Source organism: Mus musculus, chromosome X, assembly GCF_000001635.26.
Source record: "Mus musculus strain C57BL/6J chromosome X, GRCm38.p6 C57BL/6J".
NCBI classification, from domain to species: Eukaryota; Metazoa; Chordata; class Mammalia; order Rodentia; family Muridae; genus Mus; species Mus musculus.
Genome location: NC_000086.7, coordinates 27,381,478 through 27,401,415, shown reverse-complemented (window position 1 = coordinate 27,401,415; position 19,938 = coordinate 27,381,478). Strand labels below are relative to the sequence as shown.

Sequence of the window (19,938 nt, the reverse complement as noted above, 5' to 3'; positions counted from 1 at the left end):
AGTTAATTAGGGAAGGGCTTGGTATCTAAGCATAGCCAGCATTCTTGGCACATTTCTGGCGGATAGTGATCAATTTCATTCCTCAGATCCCATCCTGTGGAACAGAATCTTGTTTCCCCAGGTTTTTCTTGTTATCCAAATGCAAGATTTTTTTTTTTTTTTACCAAAAATTTTAGATGTTTTCATTTTATGACCATTGAATTATATTTTTCTATGGTGTATTTTTTTGGGGGAAGGGACTTCCTATATATTCATCTGTGTTTTTTTAGGAAGCCTCTATTTTACAACCCGAATTTTTGAAATGGATTCTCTGTTTCTGGGGGCAGCTACAGGGCTTGTATAGAACTGTAAACTCTGTATTCCAATCTCAAAAAATAAATTCCAACATCATTCCTTTTTCTCGTGCAACTAGACATATAAAGTAGATATCAATGACAAAAGTCAAGATAAATATGGGTTTCTGGTCTGTAGTCATGCTAGCTAATACCTTCCCTGTATTTGTCTTCCTTAGTTTCCAAGTCTAGTCCTGAGAGCCATGGGTTTGGATGATTACCCTATCCTCATACCAATAGGGCAAATCATAAGAATAGAAGACCAGGGAGTGGAAGAATCTTGGGACTGATGAAATGGATCCATACTCCAAGATATATTCCATTTGGCAGGAACATCCATGGCTTCAAATTTCTTGATCTGGAAAGGGTGGATCCACGACGTAGTGTCAGCAGTTACCTTCATAATCATAGATGTGGAGAAAATCACCATGTAGCATCCCTTCCAAGCAGGTTCCAGCTGTTTTCAGTGCCCCTATGGCTACCTGTTTGACCCATACTTTATCTCCAGATTTGAACAAGCAGAAACTGGTGATGGCTTTAGATGTAGACTGAATCTCTCAAATATCCTGATAAATACTCTTTATGGGGAACTAGAGATCTTGTAGTAGCTTGATAATGAACATTAGAGAGATCTATCAACTGCTGGCCTCTGAGCTTGGGAAGCAGTGGGGGAAATCTTTCAAATGTAAATTCATAGGGACTAATTTATTATCTATATGGGGTACAGAAGCCCAAAGCAAAGGAAGGTCTATTTAACATTTGCTGGACTCTAATGAGAGCTTTGCTAAAGTTTCTCTTAATGTCCTCTTTTATTTTAACCTGCCCAAATTCTGAGGATTATATGCATAATAATGTTTTCAATATGTGTGCAAATCTTTTGTTAATTGTTAAGTTATGGCTATGAATGCTGGGTCACTGTCAGACGCCATTGCTAGAAGATAATCAGGAGACCAGTTCCTGGAGGAACTTTTAAGCTACTATCTGAGCAGGTTTAGTCCAGATGAATGCTTCAACCCACCTGGAAAAGGTGTAACCTCCCCCCCACAGCCTGAAAACAGGCTGAGCAGGCTTGACTTGTCACTAGGAGATCACCTGGAGTGGAGCCTGCCACCCTATTATTCAACCACTGCTGCTGCTGCTACCTGCTGCCTAGCTGTTCCATTGCCTACATGTGGACACATGCAGCTGGACTCCAAGGATGATTCAGTGGGAGTGGGCCCCCCTCTTTATAAGCACGTGTTCCCCTATATTAAAATTGAACCTTGATCAGACTATTGTCTTGGTTCCATCCTTTCTCTCATAGCCTAGATTCCCTCTTTTCTTCCAGATTCCAAGATGCCTTCCAGGCTCGAACCCGGACATGTGAGCCACTGGCCAGCCTCAACAATTTGGCGAACCAATGCAGGACCTGAGAAAGGCAGAGGACATTTGGAAGAAACACTGCTGATTTGTAGCTCCATGCAAGAAGAAAAGAATTAAAATTTGTACCACAGAAGGTTGGTATGGGATAAGATGGATCAGTGCTATACCAGCACGCTGGATTCACTTAGGTTTAGCAGTGAGCTACCGGGAACTAGGAACTCAACAGGCAGGCCTTTGGCTGCAGCTTCTAGAAGCTGTTTTTTTAGGAGAGAGAAATATTAGGTTTTAATAAAAGGGATTTAATAATCAGGCAGATGGCCGCAGTTGGAAACTGCATTAGGCAGAAAGAAAGTGGATTTTGAAACTCTCCCAGGGACAGAGAGAAAATTGGGGAATCCCCCTCTTGTGTGTGTGCCAGCTGGTGTCTTCATTCTAAGTGTCTGTCTTATGTTTCCGGAATTGAACATGTGCTTGTTGTATTGGTTTGTTGTCTGTGTTTTGTTTCGTGCCTCTGAAACATGGTGCAGTCTGAGTTTAGATCTGCCTGAGTTTGTTTTCTCTGGTGTTTATAGACAATGGGATTTTATGAAATGTGCGCTTGATATTTGCAGCTGTCCCTTCAGGCTGTGGTCAGCAGATGTGCTAGGAAGACTGTCACCTCACCAGGGGACACCCTGGGAAGTGGGAGAGCAAGAGTCACCTGGTGGTCTCCAGAGATTGGTCAAGATGGACCAAGTTTTGTTTATGAAAAGGAAGCTTACCCTTCTAATTCTTTTGCCTGCTCATTGAGGACAAGTAGGGGTTCCACATGTCTGGAGCTGTTGGTTTCTGCTTTGTGTGTTTTGTGCATGTGTTTAGAGCTATGTGAAAATTTAGAAAAGTGCTGGTATAGCTTCTTCTTCTTCTTCTTCTTCTTCTTCTTCTTCTTCTTCTTCTTCTTCTTCTTCTTCTTCTTCTTCTTCTTCTTCTTCTTTTTAACTAGTAATATGCTCAGTGTGTCTTCACAATCAGCTCATAAATTATTGGTTAAGATTAAATAATTGTTATATTGGTAACAGAAGTTTAGCCTTAATTTGGCAACTCAGGAATCTTTTCAAACATGTGGTGGAGCAGGCCAAAAAACTGGGCCTCCTAAGATACTTTTAACTGAGATAATATTTAATGTGATTGTTATCCTAGAAAGTAAGATTAAGATAAAATTTAAAGCAATGTCTCTTTTATGAAGCGTTAAAACTTACATTGTCATGCATTCATAGATATAAATTGGCAGCCAAATTTTGCAATGTAGTAGTGAAGTTTTAATGTTGATTCTTAAAGTGATAAATTGTTTTGAAATTGGGTTTTGCTTTCCCAAAGTTATAGATATAATCTAATGTTGCAAAAGAAACTTAGTAATTCTAATATCATCCTCATGGCAAGAGGAACTAAGCTCAGAGCAGCTTTTGCTTGGTTTGTGTGACTTTCCTTTGTCTTGCAAACAGTGCCTAGGGAAGCTCTGGAGATTTGCCTCCAGGGGAAATTCCCTTTAGCTAAAAGAGCATCTTTGCAGATCTAGCCAGATGCTGTTTTAATAAAGTTCAAATCCATAGTTTATAAAGGATCAATCAGACTGTAAAATTTATAAAGGCATTATAATCTGGCTTGCCTACATTTTATATAGTTATTATAGATATAAAAGTGTGTTTCTTTTTTCTCTCTCTCCTTTGCATCTTAATGATTGTAAAGGTTTTGCTTCAAGTAAGTTTAAAATAACTGGAATATTTTGCCTCTAGATATGGATAAATATTGATCTACATTATGTACGAAATTTTTATCATTTCTGCTTCTATACAACAAGCCAAGAGTTTGAATCTTCCAGTGTACATTGTTTTCTAAGTAGAAATATTTTATTAGCTAATGCCTCTCAAGGGAAGTTTACTTTAAATCCTTGCTCTCACACAAGGAGCTTTTAAGTTTTGGGGAGTAGCTGTTGCTCCTGAAAAGATTCAGAGGCGATATCTTTTTATTACTTAGGGTTTTAGTTTACTACAGAAGGCTTTGCAGAAAATAAAGAAAGCTTTTATAATTGTTATTAATTATTTTTATTAGGTATTGTCCTCATTTATATTTCTAATGCTATCCCAAAAGTTCCCCATACCCTCCCCCCCACTCCCCTACCCACCCACTCCCACTTTTTGGCCCTGGCATTCCCCTGTACTGAGGCATATAAAATTTGCAAGTCCAATGGGCCTCTCCTTCCAGTGATGGCCGACTAGGCCATCTTTTTATATATATGCATCTAGAGTCAAGCGCTTCGGGGTACTGGATAGTTCACCTATATATATAATGTTGTTCCACCTATAGGGTTGCAGATCCCTTTAGATCCTTGGGTATTTTCTCTAGCTCCTCCATTGGGGGCGCTGTGATCCATCCAATAGCTGACTGTGAGCATCCACTTATGTGTTTGCAAGACTCCGGCATAGTCTCAAAAGCGATAGCTATATCAGGGTCCTTTCAGCAAAATCTTGCTAGTGTATGCAATGGTGTCAGCCTTTGGAGGCTGATTATGGGATGGATCCCTGGATATGGGAGTCTCTAGATGGTCCATCCTTTTCTCTCAGATCCAAACTTTGTCTATGTAACTCCTTCCATGGGTATTTTGTTCCCAACTCTAAGAAGGGGCAAAGTGTCCACACTTTGGTCTTCCTTCTCCTTGAGTTTCATGAGTTTTGCAAATTGTAACTTATATCTTGGGTATTCTAAGTTTCTGGGCGAATATCCACTTATCAGAAGTACATATCACTTGAGTTCTTTTGTGATTGGGTTGCCTCACTCGGGATAATGCCCTCCAGGTCCAACCATTTGCCAAGGAATTTCATAAATTCATTCTTTTTAACAGCTGAGTAGCACTCCATTGTGTAAATGTACCACATTATTTGTATCCATTCCTCTGTTGTGGGGCATCTGGGTTCTTTCCAGCTTCTGGCTATTATAAATAAGGCTGCTATGAACATAGTGGAACATGTTTCTTTCTTACTAGTTGGTACATCTTCTGGATATATGCCCAGTAGAGGTATTGCGGGATCCTTCAGTAGTACCATGTCCAATTTTCTGAGAAACAGCCAGACTGATTTCCAGAGTGGTTGTATAAGCTTGCAGTCTCAATTGTTATTAATAATAATCAATGTTAATCAAATATTAGCTGTGCCAACAACAATTCTTTGGCAAGAGAAAACATTATTGTAAAGTCATTTTCTCATCCTCCCAGCCAATTGTTGGCCCACGTGGAGCCAGCTAGCTGCTGGCTGCTGTGGGGCGGGACCTTGGGGCACACAGCTTTCCCTGAGCTGTAGTGGTTCGGGAGGTCTCCAGAAAGTGGGAGGCTTTGTAAGGAACTCAAGAGAGGGCTGCCCTTGCCATTGCCCCATAAGCCTCCACCTGTCCCGACCTGGGTAGCCATAATTTTTGCACTAAGACTCAGGGTGGGCTTTCTGGCCTACAACAGATTGGGCTGCCTTCAGCCTCTTCTGCCTGAGAGGAAGGCCAAGGGTGTGCAAGGCCGAGGTGTCGTTCACCTCAAAACACAGTTTCTACATCCTATTAAAACTACTTTGGTACTAATAAAGGATTGTAAGATATACTTGTGTATTTTAGAAAACCTATAACAAAATTTGTGTCTTAAAAACCTGACTAAGTGTCTGTTCTGTGTTCAAAACAGCAATTAATTTAGTTATTACAAAATATTAATCTATTGCATACCATCATTTTAAATAAGATTGACAATCAATATCCCAAAGATAAGTTAAGAATTGTTTTTATGCATGCTTCTGTAGCTTCTATAAATCCATGCATGCATACATCCCAATTATTGTGTTTAAAAACAACCCCTGTATGGGAAGTAAGTAGATGTAAATTAGATCACATGCTTATTCTTCCCACTGTTTCAGCACAGATAATTACGTTGTGTGCTGTAGATGGTGTTTTAAAATGCTGAACAATCAAACCTTCATTTGTATATTAATAGTAAATATTATGTCAGAGCTCACAATTGCTTAAGATTTTTCGTCCTTCAGATGCTATTAATCTCAAATTTGCAATTGCTTATGCATATACAACTCATAGAAAAAATGCTGTCCTTTTAAGAAGGCTGGTTTTAGACATTTAATAAATTTTTCTCGATTGCCTAGATAACTTAAAGCAATGCCATGTTGGATTTATATCTCAGGCAGTCTATAGGTCCTACATATTCTTTATATATTCAAAACAATTATGGTTTAATATAATATTTTAGTATTCTTGAAAATTGTGCCTATAAAATTCTTTCCTCAGTGTCCTCAGTTACTACTTGTTTCCACATAAGGGTGTGAATTCTTGAGGAATTAGACTTAATAAATTGCTGCAAATAAATGCTCTTATTCCTAAGTTAATAAATAAATTATGCACATGTAACTATTAATAACTTTTCAAGCCTTCTAGTTACAACCACTCATTTTTTTATTTCTACTTCATTCTTTTTTTTAATTAGGTATTTTCCTCATTTTCATTTCCCAATGCTATCCCAAAATTCCCCCATACCCACCCCCCCCCACTGCTCTACCCACCAACTCCCCCTTTTTGGCCCTGGCGTTCCGCTGTACTGGGCATATAAAGTTTGCAAGTCCAATGGGCCTCTCTTTCCAGTAATGGCCAACTAGGCCATCTTTTGATACATAGGCAGCTAGGGACAAGAGCTCCGGGGTACTGGTTAGTTCATATTGTTGTTCCACATATAGGGTTGCAGTTCCCTTTAGCTCCTTGGGTACTTTCTCTAGCTCCTCCATTGGAGGCCCTGTGATCCATCCAATAGCTGACTGTGAGCATCAACTTCTGTGTTTGCTAGGCCATGGCATTGTCTCACAAGAGACAGCTATATCTGGGTCCTTTAGGCAAAATCTTGCTAGTGTATGCAATGGTGTCAGCATTTGGAAGCTGATTATGGGATGGATCCCTGGATATGGCAATCACAAGGTGGTCCATCCTTTCATCACAGCCCCTAATTTTGTCTCTGTAACTCCTTCCATGGGTGTTTTGTTCCCAATTCTAAGACGGGGCAAAGTGTCCACGCTTTGGTCTTTGTTCTTCTTGCGATTCATGCGTTTAGCAAATTGTATCTTATATCTTGGGTATCCTGAGTTTCTGGGCTAATATCCACTTATCAGTGAGTACATGTTCTGTGAGTTCCTTTGTGATTGGTTACCTCACTCAGGATGATGCCCTCCAGGTCCAACCATTTGCCTAGGAATTTCATAAATTCATTCATTTTAATAGCTGAGTAGTACTCCATTGTGTAAATGTACAACATTTTCTGTATTCATTCCTCTGTTGAGGGTCATCTGGGTTCTTTCCAGCTTCTGGCTATTATAAATAAGGCTGCTATGAACATAGTGGAGCATGTGTCCTTCTTACCAGTTGGGACATCTTCTGGATATATGCCCAGGAGAGGTATTGCAGGATCCTACGGTAGTACTATGTCCAATTGTCTGAGGAATCACATTTCCAGAGTGGTTATACAAGCTTGCAATCCCACCAACAATGGAGGAGTGTTCCTCTTTCTCCACATCCTCGCCAGCATCTGATGTAACCTGAATTTTTCATCTTAGCCATTCTGATTGGTGTGATGTGGAATCTCAGGGTTGTTTTGATTTGCATTTCCCTGTTGATTAAGGATGATGAACATTTTTTTTTCAGGTGCTTCTCTGCCATTTGTATTTCTCAGGTGAGAATTCTTTTTTCAGTTCTGAGCCCCATTTTTAATGGGGTTATTTGATTTTATGGAGTCTAACTTCTTGAATTCATAAATATATTAGATATTAATCCCCTATCTGATTTGGGATAGGTAAAGATCCTTTCCCAATCTGTTGGTGGACTTTTTGTCTTATTGACGGTGTCTTTTGCCTTGCAGAAGCTCTGCAATTTTATGAGGTACCATTTATCGATTCTCACTCTTACAGCACAAGCCATTGTTGTTCTATTCAGGAATTTTTCTGCTGTACCCATATTTTTGAGGCTTTTCCCTACATTCTCCTCTGTAAGTTTCAGTGTCTCTGGATTTATGTGGAGTTCCTTAATCCACTTAGATTTGTCCTTAGTGCAAGGAGATAGGAATTGATCAGTTCGCATTCTTCTACATGATAACAGCCAGTTGTGCCAGCACCATTTGTTGAAAATGCTGTCTTTTATCCACTGGATGGTTTTAGCTCTCTTGTCAAAGATCATGTGACCATAGGTGTGTAGGTTCATCTCTGGGTCTTCAATTCTGTTCCATTGCTCTACTTGTCTGTCACTATACCAGTACCATGCAGTTTTTATCACAGTTGCTCTGTAGTACAGCTTTAGGTCGGGCATGGTGATTCCAACACAGGTTCTTTTACCCTTGAGAAGAGTTTTTGCTATCCTAGGTTTTTTGTTATTCCAGATGAATCTGCCGATTGCCCTTTCTAATTCGTTGAAGAATTAAGTTGGAATTTTGATGGGGATTGCATTGAATCTGTAGATTGCTTTTGGCAAGAAAGCCATTTTTACTATATTGATCCTGCCAATCCATGAACATGGGAGATCTTTCTATCTTCTGAGATCTTCTTTAATTTCTTTCTTCAGAGACATGAAGTTCTTATCATATAGATCTTTCACTTCCTTAGTTCGCGTCACACCAAGGTATTTTACATTATTTGTGACTATTGAGAAGGGTGTTGTTTCCCTAATTTCTTTATCAGCCTGTCTATCCTTTGTGTACAGAAATGCCATTGTCTTGTTTGAGTTAATTTTATATCCAGCTACTTTACTGAAGCTGTTTATCAGGCTTAGGAGTTCTCTGGTAAAATTTTTAGGGTCACTTATATATACTATCATATCATCTGCAAAAAGTGATATTTTGACTTCTTCTTTTCCAATTTTTATCCCCGTGATCTCTCTTTGTTGTCTAATTGCTCTGGCTAGGACTTCAAGTACAATGTTGAATAGGTAGGGAGAGAGTGGTCAGCCTTGTCTAGTCCCTGATTTCAGTGGAATTGCTTCCAGCTTCTCACCATTAACTTTGATGTTGATTACTGGTTTGCTGTAGATTGCTTTTATCATGTTTAGGTATTGGCATTGAATTCCTGATCTTTCCAACAATTTTATCATGAATGGGTGTTGGATTTTGTCAAATGCTTTCTCAGCATCTAAGGAGATGATCATGTGGTTTTTGTCTTTGAGATTGTTTATATAATGGATTACCTTGATGGATTTCCGTATATTGAACCAATCCTGCATCCCTGGGATGAAACCTACTTGGTCAGGATGGATGATTGTTTTGATGTGTTCTTGGATTCAGTTACCAAAAACTTAATTGAGTATTTTGCATTAATATTCATAAGGGAAATTGGTCTGAGGTTCTCTATCTTTGTTGTGTCTCTTTGCTGTTTAGGTATCAGAATAATTGTGGCTTCATAGAATGGGTTGGGTAGAGTACCTTCTGTTTATATTTTGTGGAATAGTTTGTGAAGAACTGGAATTAGATCTTCTTTGAAGGTCTGATAGAACTCTGCATTAAACCCATCTGGTCCTGGGTTTTTTTTTTTTTTTTTTTGGTTCAGGGACTATTAATGACTGCTTCTATTTCTTTGGGGGATATAGGGCTGTTTAGATCATTTAACCGGATCTTGATTCAACTTTGGTGCCTAGTGTCTATCTAGAAACTTCTCCATTTCATCCAGGTTCTCCAGTTTTGTTGAGTATAGCCTTTTGTAGAAGGATCTGATGGAGTTTTGGATTTCTTCAGGATCTGTTGTTGTGTCTCACTTTTCATTTCTGATTTTGTTAATTTGAATGCTTTCTCTGTGCCCTCTAGTGAGTCTGGCTAAGGGTTTGTCTATCTTGTTGATTTTCTCAAAGAACCAGCTCCACATTTGGTTGATTCTTTGAATAGTTCTTCTTGTTTCCACTTTGTTGATTTCGCCCCTGAGTTTGATTATTTCCTGTCATGTACTCCTCTTGGGTGAATTTGCTTCATTTTGTTCTAGAGCTTTTAGATGTGTTGTCAAGCTGTTAATGTGTGCTCTCTCCAGTTTCTTTTTGGAGACACTCGGAGCTATGAGATTTCCTCTTAGGAATGCTTTCATTGTGTCCCATAAGTTTGGGTATGTTGTGGCTTCATTTACATTAAACTCCAAAAAGTCCTTAATTTCTTTCTTTATTCCTTCCTTGACCAAGGTATCATTGAGAAGAGTGTTGTTCAGTTTCCATGTGAATGTTGGCTTTCTATTATTTATTTTGTTATTGAAGATCAGCCTTAGACCATGGTGGTCTGATAGGACGCATGGGACAATTTCAATATTTTTGTATATGTTGAGGTTTGTTTTGTGACCAATTATGTGGTCAATTTTAGAGAAGGTACCATGAGGTGCTGAGAAGAAGGTATATCCTTTTGTTTTAGGATAAAATGTTCTGTAGATATCTGTTAAGTCCATTTGTTTCATCACTTCTGTTAGTTTCACTGTGTCCCTGTTTAGTTTTTGTTTCCATGATCTGTCCATTGGTGAAAGTGGTGTGTTGAAGTCTCCCACTATTATTGTGTGAGGTGCAATGTGTGCTTTGAGCTTTACTAAAGTTTCTTTAATGAATGTAGCTGCCCTTGTATTTGGAGCATAGATATTCATAATTGAGAGTTCTTCTTGGAGGATTTTACCGTTGATGTGTATGAAGTGCCCCTCCTTGTCTTTTTTGATGACTTTGGGTTGGAAGTCAATCTTATCAGATATTAGGATGCCTACTCCAGCTTGTTTCTTCATACCATTTGCTTGGAAATTGTTTTCCAGCCTTTAATTCTGAGGTGGTGTCTATCTTTTTCTCTGAGATGAGTTTCCTGTAAGCAGCAAAATGTTGGGTCATGTTTTTGTAGCCAGTTTGTTAGTCTATGTCTTTTTATTGGGGTGTTGAGACTATTGATATTAAGGAAAAGTAATTGTTGCTTCCTGTTATTTTTGTTGTTAAAGTTGGCATTCTGTTCTTGTGGCTGTCTTCTTTTAGTTTTGTTGATGGATTATCTTCTTGGTTTTTTTAGGGCGTGGTTCCCGTCCTTGTATTGGTTTTTTTTCTTTTTTTCTGATATTATCCTTTGAAGGGCTGGATTCGTGGAGAGATAATGGGTGAATTTATTTTTGTCGTGGAATACTTTGGTTTCTCCATCTATGATAATTAAGAGTTTGGCTGGGTATAGTAGCCTGGGCTGGAATTTGTGTTCTCTTAGTGTCTGTATAACATCTTTCCAAGCTCTTCTGGCTTTCATAGCCTCTGATGAAAAATCTGGTGTAATTCTGATAGGCTTGCCTTTATATGTTACTTGACCTTTTTCCCTTACTGCTTTTAGTATTCTATCTTTATTTAGTGCATTTGATGTTCTGATTATTATGTGTCAGGAGGAATTTCTTTTCTGGTCCAGTCTATTTGGAGTTCTGTAGGCTTCTTGTATGTTCATGGGCATCTCTTTCTTTAGATTTGGGAAGTTTTCTTCAATAATTTTGTTGAAGATGTTTGCTGGTTCTTTGAGTTGAAATTCTTCATTCTCATCCACTCCTATTATGCATAGGTTTGGTCTTCTCATTGTGTCCTGGATTTCCTGGATGTTTTGAGTTAGGATCTTTTTGCATTTTCCATTTTCTTTGATTGTTGTGCCGATGTTCTCTATGGAATCTTCTGCACCTGAGATTCTCTCTTCCATCTCTTGTATTCTGTTGCTGATGCTGGCATCTATGGTTCCAGATTTCTTTCCTAGGGTTTCTATCTCCAGTGTTGCCTCACTTTGGGTTTTCTTCATTGTGTCTACTTCCCTTTTTAGGTCTAGTATGGTTTTGTTCATTTCCATCATCAGTTTGGAAGTGTTTTCCTGATTTTCTATAAAGACTTCTACCTGTTTGGTTGTGTTTTCCTGTTTTTCTTTAAGGACTTGTAACTCTTTAGGAGTGTTCTCCTGTATTTCTTTAAGTGAATTATTAAATTCCTTCTTTATGTCCTCTACCATCATCATGAGATATGTTTTTAAATCCAGGTCTACCTTTTCAGTTGTGTTAGGATCCTCTGGACTGGGCAAAGTGGGCGTTCTGGGTTCTGATGATGGTGAGTGGTCCTAGTTTCTGTTAGTAGGATTCTTACTTTTTCCTTTCGCCATCTGGCAATCTCTGGATTTAGTTGTTATAGTTGTCTTTTTTTAGAGATTATTACTCTGTTGATTTTGTTACCCTCTATCAGCAGACGTGGGTGACTAGCTCTCTCCTCTGAGTTTCAGTGGTCAGAGCAGTCTCTGCAGGCAAGCTCTCCTCTTTCAGGGAAGGTGCACAGTTATCTGGTGTTTGGACCTTCTCCTGGCTGAAGATGAAGGCCCAAAACAGGATTTTTCCCAGGAGCTCTGTTGCTTTGGCCAGGAAGGTGGCCGATTGTCTGGAGCCGAAGTTTGTGCCACCTCAGAAGCTCTCTGGCTCTTGCCTGTTCCAGAAATGGCTGGCCTCTGTATTCCACACCCTTACCAGTGCAGCCTGCCCTCCGCGGAGTCCCGGAGCCAAGGAGGCTCCCGCCGCGGGGGCCTGTGGCAGAAAACTCTCAGGCCGGGCGGACCCCTGTGCTCTCACTAGGAAGGTGGTCGGTTGTCTGGAGCTGTAGATGGTACCACCTCAGAAGCTCTCTGGCTCTCGCCTGTCCCAGAAACGGCTGGCCTCTGTATTCCACACCCTCACCCGTGCAGCCTGCCCTCCGCGGAGTCCCGGAGCCAAGGAGGCTCCGGCCGCCAGGGCCTATGGAAGAAACTTCTCGGGTCGGGCGGACCCCTGTGCTCTCACCAGGAAGGTGGCCCCTCCTGTATTTCTTTAAGTGAGTTATTAAAGTCTTTCTCGATGTCCTCTACCATCATCATGAGATATGCTTTTAAATCCGGGTCTAGCTTTTCGGGTGTGTTGGGTTGCCCTGGACTTGGCAAAGTGGGAGTGCTGGGTTCTGATGATGGTGAGTGGTCTTGGTTTCTGTTAGTAAGATTCTTACTTTTACCTTTCGCCATCTGGTAATACCTGGAGTTAGTTGTTATAGTTGTCTCTGTTTAGAGATTGTTCCTCTGGTGATTCTGTTACCCTCTATCAGCAGACCTGGGAGACTAGATCTCTCCTCTGAGTTTCAGTGGTCAGAGCGCTGTCTGCAGGCAAGCTCACCTCTTACAGGGAAGGTGCACACTTATCTGGTGTTTGGACCTTCTCCTGGCCGAAGATGAAGGGCCAAAATAGAACCTTTTCCAGAAGCTGTGTTGCTTTCACCTGTCCCAGAAGCTGTTAATTTCAGTAGTCCACACTCTCATCTGTGCAGACTACTTTCTGTGAAGTCCCGGAACCAAAATGGCTCCCGCGGATCCTGAGGCTAGGGCCTCTCCGTCCGGGCAGACACCTGACCTCTGGCCGGGAAGGTGGCCGGATGTCTGAAGCCCGAATATGGCGCTGCCTCAAAAGCTCTGTCACTCTTGCCTGTCCCAGAAGCTGTTAGCTTCTGTAGTCCACACTCTCACCTGTGCAGGCTGCTTTCTGCTGAGTCCGGGAACCAAGGTGGCTCCCGCCGCTCCTGAGTCAAAATCCTAGCCTCCCAGGCTGGGCAGACCCCTGTCATCTGGCCGGGAAGATGGCCAGATGTCTGGAGCCCGAAAACGGCGCTGCCTCAGAAGCTCTGTGGCTCTCGCCTGTCCCAGAAGCTGTTAGCTTCTGAGGTCCACACTCTGGTCTGTGCAGACAACTTTCTGTGGAGTCCTGGACATCAACCACTCACTCTTTAAGAGAAACAATTCAAAGTGCTATTAATCACTGCCCATGTTACGTGAATACTGACTATAACAGTCAAGTATTTGAGATGTTTTGTCAACAAGTTATTAATTCTAAAGGACAAGATATTGTGGAACTTTAAAACTTTAACTTTAAGAATGAAGACCAAAGTGTGGACACTTTGCCCATTCCTAGAAATGGGAACAAAACACCCATGGAAGGAGTTACAGAGACAAAATTTGGAGCTGTGACGAAAGGATGGACCATCTAGTGATTGCCATATCCAGGGATCCATCCCATAATCAGCTTCCAAACGCTGACACCATTGCATACACTAGCAAGATTTTGCTGTAAGGACCCAGATATAGCTGTCTCTTGTGAGACTATGCCAGGGCCTAGCAAACACAGAAGTGGATGATCACAGTCAGCTATTGGATGGGTCACACGGCCCCCAATGGAGGAGCTAGAGAAAGTACCCAAGGAACTAAAGGGAACTGCAAACCTATATGTGGAACAACAATATGAACTAACGAGTACCCCGGAGCTCTTGACTCTAGCTGCATATGTATCAAAAGATGGTCTAGTTGGCCATCACTGGAAATAGAGGCCCTTTGGACTTGCAAACTTTATATGCCCCAGTACAGAGGAACACCAGGGCCAAAAAGGGGGAGTGGGTGGGTAGGGGAATGGGGGGTGGGGTGGGTATGGGTGACTTTTGGGATAACATTGTAAATGTAAACGAGGAAAATACCTAATTAAAAAAAAGTTTACGATAAAAACAAAACAAAACAAAACAAAAAAAAAAAACAAAAAAACAAAAAAAAACAAACAAACAAAAAAAACTTTAACTTCTTAAAAGACAAAGAAGGGGGAAATTATATCCCTGTGCATATTATTTAGTGTATTTCTGTGCACATTATTTAAATCATACTTTTATTTTAGAATTTTGAAATTTGGATGTCAAAGAACTTAATGCTTTATAGTATCTTAAAAGGATCTACTTATTGGCATATGGTTTGATCCTAAACAGCTACCTTATTAGGGAAAGGAAAAACATAGGTTCTCTCCATGGAACACTGCAGAAGCATGATGGCTAATTCGTTTGACAAGCTGGCAGGTGAGTTGGCTCAGTGCCCTGACTGAAGTGACAAGGAAGCTAAATTGGGTACATGTTTTCGACCCATCCTTGCTTTCCATTTTTCCAGTTTGGACTAGTGAAGCTCTCTTGCTTCAAGCTTTTAAAACTTTATGGCAAAATGAACATCAGAGACTGTATATTCTGACTAGAAATATTAGTCATATAATAGTCATAATGATTTTTCTCTTTTCTTAAAGGTGACCAGTTATTCTAACACAGTCTTGGACTGGTCTTGTAATAAGTCCAATATTAGAGATTCCTATTGAAGATAGCTAAAAATCTTGATTATCTAGCAAAGTTGATTCAGAGCACAGCCTCCACTTCCAGAGAATCTCTGGCCTTTTTACTAATTCTAAAAGCCAGCTCCCACACACCTGGAGGCCAGAGCCTGATCTTGATTGTTGCTAATTTGCAACTGAATAAAGTACCTGTGCTTCCACAAAGAAACTGTGTACTGTTGCCTTTCACTGTCTGGATTTTGTTTTTCAAGCAGGTCAATCAACACCCTTCAGCCTGACTGTACCAGGTGTGCATCCCTGCCCCCAAGAGTGTGCAGATGGCAGCTACTAATTTTCATTCTAAAAGCATTCCAGTACATATTATGGCTTTTGGTCTGATTCATCAGGCCATAGAGACAATAAAGATGAGGAGGATGACCTCTAGCTCCCAATATAGCCTAAGAGTCACAAATTTTGTTGTGACAATTGGCATAATTCTTGTAGAGGCATTGCTGAACCCATACATGTGAGCTGTTGGCCGGCCTCAACAAAAAGGTACCTGCAAACCTAGCAAGTAAAGTTTTCCATCCCCTGGCAGGCTGAAGCTTGCTGAAGTCAGTTTCCCTAAAGTTGCTGAGGTGTTTATTTCATATTTCGAACCCTTCCTAGGTAAGGGCTCCCTGTTTTAGATTAATTTGAATACAAACCTGGCATAATCTTGAACCAGGATGTCCAGTTTAAGTGAAATGTACTTTAATCTGAGTAACTCAGAAAGTTGCATGGACCCCAGATGCCTGGTGAAGATCAATTACCAACAATCTTGCCAGTTGTTTGTGTGAGAATGATCTTTGCCTCTGATGTCCTCCATCAACCTGTGGATGTGAGCTGTATATTTTTTCTTTACAATGGAGTCTCAGGCGGCACCAGGTTGGGTTATGTCATCAGAATATAATATAAATAGATGTTAGGGGTGTTTGTTGGGGAGCCAGGTCAGCAACCTGGCAGTGGAGGACCACAGTTCATAGGAAAAGTCAAATAGCTTCTAGAAAGTTCAATAAATTCTCTTTGTTTTTAATATCCTGTCTTGTAGTGGTAAGATGCCGCCTTTATCGTTCATACATACATGCAGTGGACAGAGTAGTAAAAATCATAGCAAAGTCCATCTATATGGTAATGGTGTTTCCATTTTCCTATCTGAGAGCTTGACTCAGATTAATAATTTTTTGTTCTCAGGGCCGAGATACCTGGCTTATGACTACGTCATTAACAATAAAGTACCTGCTGTACAGCTGCCAAGCTTGTCATGAGTGCGCAAACATTTGGAATTCAGACCACAAGAATGCTGTAAGTTTAAAGATGCTTGTCCCCCAGTCTTCCCAGGAGAACCCTGTGCTGGTAGATGAGAGAGTTGGTTGTAGCTGAGAGATTAGGTTATAAGGGAAGATGAACAAATGCCAAAAGGGTGAATTCCAACAACCTCAGCTGGGCCCCTGGGAGAGTAGACAGCTTCAATCTACCAGAATATAGCTCTGGGGTGGATTCAGGGCAAAGCACAGGCAGCTCTATTCACATTTTCAAGCTGGAGCCAGGAGATAAGAATATTTGCCAATACCTTTGATTCTTTTTTCCATTAACTAAGGTCTGAGTCTTCAGGCACCCAGTCATCAGGGTCCAGGTTGATGCCGCAGCATGTCTTCCAACCCGCCTACCACCAGAGGGCAGCAGCGTACATTCACAACAATTGTTGAGAAGTCAGGAAGCCCAGGAATCTTATGTGTGGATGAGGACATAGCAAAAGGAGAAGCATTCCATACCACCTGCCTTCATGCCTGCCACGCCCTGGGTTTGGGCCCCCATCTGAACCATCTCCTGCACATAGCCATGCAATCATAATAAGGAATCTCGAGATCTGTGACAATCTCTCTCTTCTCCCCAGCCCACAGCTCCATCACACCCTACTCTAATCACTAAGGATCACTCAAAATACTTCACTGTCTTCTGTTTTTCCAAAGTCCCTAAGTCACTTTAAGACTTTCTATGTCCTCTGTAAACAGTCACATACTCATGTCTGGGGCTAGGTACACATGTGGAGATAGAGTGTAAGAGACAAGAATGAAGGAGAGAAAAGTGAGGAAGGAAAAATAAAGAGCTATTTATGTAGTAGGTCTGTGTGCCCCAAACACCATGGGATGATCCAAGGATATCCAGCATTAGGTGTGACTTCTTCAAAATAGTTTTGAGTAAGCAGCTTAGCCCAGAGAAGACCTAAGGATCCAAAGCATTGCTGCATATTACTACTGTGTGCAAAGAAGCCAGGAAGCTATCCCAGGAAATTTCATCACATCCCTCAATGGCAGATGCATTCTACTGAGAAGAGAGCAACGGGTTCACTTGGCAAATATTGCTGTCACATGATGTCGATGTATATGCATCTCCTATGACTTTAACTCCTCTGGAGCACTGCCTGCCTCAGGAGCCAGCACTTGTCCAAGCTGCCACAGGTCAACCTGGTTCTTGGTTCTCCTAAAGACTCCTTAGTCTGAGGGAACTTACATTCCCATACTTCTGAGACCCAAATAACCCATTTCCCAAATCCAGGCAGGAAAACCACACGGAAATATTTGGGGCATCTATGAGAAAATTCTCCTTCAGGTCAAAATCACTCTGTGAAGGCCAAGCTACCTTTACCTCAAGTCTACACCAATGGTAATGAATTTTTAATAAAAATTTCTCAGGAGAAATTTCTTTTACTATGACTGGCCTTTTTGCTTAATCTCAAAACCAGAGTTAATAATATACTCTGAGGTCACTTCAGACGTAGAACAATGCCAACTGTATGCATTTCCTTTGTATAACCTCTCTTTAAGGGACTAATGGAACAACCAACCTTACTTGCCTTGAGTTTTAAGTAACCAATCATTATAATCTGATGTAAGGCATAGCTGTTATTTTAAAATATGTTTTTCAATGCTTCTGACCCAGAGTGTAATGAATGTGTATCTATGTAAGTGTTACAATGATCACATTTGGAAAATGGTAAATAGGATCAAAGCTGTTTTTTAAAAATGAATACCCACCACAAATATTGAATAAAATATATAAATAGTGCATAAAAATGGTATTTGTAATGTTTTTTATCCAGATCAGTTGAAGTCAGTTATTTATTCACTTGAAAAACACTATGAAACATTTCTTTAGGTATCACTAATTTTTCCCCATATGGTGCTTTTTGTGTGGCTCAATGGGGGTAGAGACAGAGAAAGAGAGAGAGGGGAGAGGGAGAGAGAGGGAGAGAGGGAGAGAGACGGAGAGAAAGAGAACGAGAGGGAGCAAGCGAGCGAGCGAGCGAGCGAGAGAGAGAGAGAGAGAGAGAGAGAGAGAAATTGATTCTGTTATTCAAGCTGGTAAAGACACAGATTCATGCAACAGAGAGAAACAGTGGAAGATATTGGAGGGAGAGAAATAATAAATTCAAATCTTAGATCATTCTTCGTTAAATTCACCAAGGAAATGCATTTATATTTATTTTCCATAATTGCCACAGACACTCTGGGCCCCTTTGTCTGCTTGGAACAGGTCTCTAGTTGTGGGTGGGCAAAGCGTAGGATGAATTCACAAACAGACACACACAGGAGAGGTTGTGTGAAATCTGAATGTATTTTTCAAATCAAGCATCAGACTTTTTATGCAGAAGACAATAAGGAAGTTGGGTGACATATTCGTAAGTTACAAATGAGGTGACCAGAATCTTACATAAAACAGAGTAATGCAAACACAAGAGGTCTAAAGGGAACCACCTGGGATAGAATTCATTGATAACAACTAGGATCAACAAGGGCTCCATCTAAGATTCACAAATCTTAGATGCCAGGGTCAAGGACTTTGCGCCCTTGCCATAGTTCCTATTTTAGTCTATTGTATAGTCCATCTTCCACTTACGCCATTGTAAATATGTGTGTGTATAGGTGTAACTTCGCTATAGTTCTAAGTATCTATTCTGGTTACTCTTTTGGTCTGAAACTTCCTTCTTCCTCAGTGATGGTAAATTCCTGTGTAAGGGAGTGACCTAGCCTTTATTCAAAGTGATAGTATAGTACCAGAGGCTATTCTGATTAGCAACATTCTTACTGAATTTCAAGCCCATGGCCTTGCTCAAGGATGTTCTAGGACTGTTGGAACACTGGCAGAAGGCTTTAGCTATGTCAGAATTCAAACATAAAAGGCACTTATAATAGGAAAATACTGAAAGAGAGCACGTGGATCCATACACTAGACTAACTCGGGAATGGAAAATTAATGTATGGGTTAGAGGGAATGCCAGACTCCAGGAGGAGAGCTTCCTTGAAGCTCTTTGCCTCATGAGTGACTTTCAAGCCTCTCAGCTTAAGTTGACTCGACCAGAGCGCATGGCACATAATTTAACACTGATGGTTTTTGGGTGCTCTAAAATCATTTCTACATTCAAACAATTGCATTTTGGTATTCAATGTGGGTGATATTTTTGTATTTTAGGGCACATTGCTGTGTTACCTAGCGATGTCAGAAGGTGGGGACCTTGAATATATTTTGAAAGCCAGATGTCAGCACTTGATTGCTGAGTAGTCCCTGAAAAAGCACAACTTTATCACTAGGATGTAAAAGAATAGTAATGTGGTCCTGTAAATCAATAATAATAATAATAATAATAATAATAAGAAGAAGAAGAAGAAGAAGAAGAAGAAGACAGTTTTGAGTGACCATGTGACCATTGCAGGAGACAAAACTCCAGGCTAAAGAGCATCAAAGTAATGGAGATGGGCATTGACAGAAAGGAGGTCATGTCAACTATTTACCAGACTTTCAGGAATACAGGATATAGGAATATTCCAGGTCTTGAAGTATAACTCTATATGATCTTCCTGAAGTTATTCTTGGATTAGCTGATACAAATGTTTACGTTTGTCCCCTTAATTACACATTAGTGTGCTGAAACAAGAAACCCTTCCATTCAAGAACATTGGATAGGAGTTTTTCAGTAGCTCCTTGAGAAAGAATGTTCTGGGACAGAGTTTTACAACTCCATTGAGACAGAAACTTCTACCCTAAAGAGAGCAAGGAGCCGGGCG

General features: G+C 40.5%; 1 long non-coding RNA gene across 1 annotated transcript; it reads left to right on the top strand.

Annotated features, from left to right (window-relative positions):
• Positions 1-1,648: 1,648 nt before the first annotated feature.
• On the top strand, positions 1,649-17,833 carry Gm42101. Its single transcript, XR_880386.3, has 3 exons — positions 1,649-1,828; positions 16,067-16,177; positions 16,473-17,833. It is a non-coding gene; the product is annotated as a predicted gene, 42101 (long non-coding RNA).
• The last annotated feature ends 2,105 nt before the right edge of the window (positions 17,834-19,938 follow it).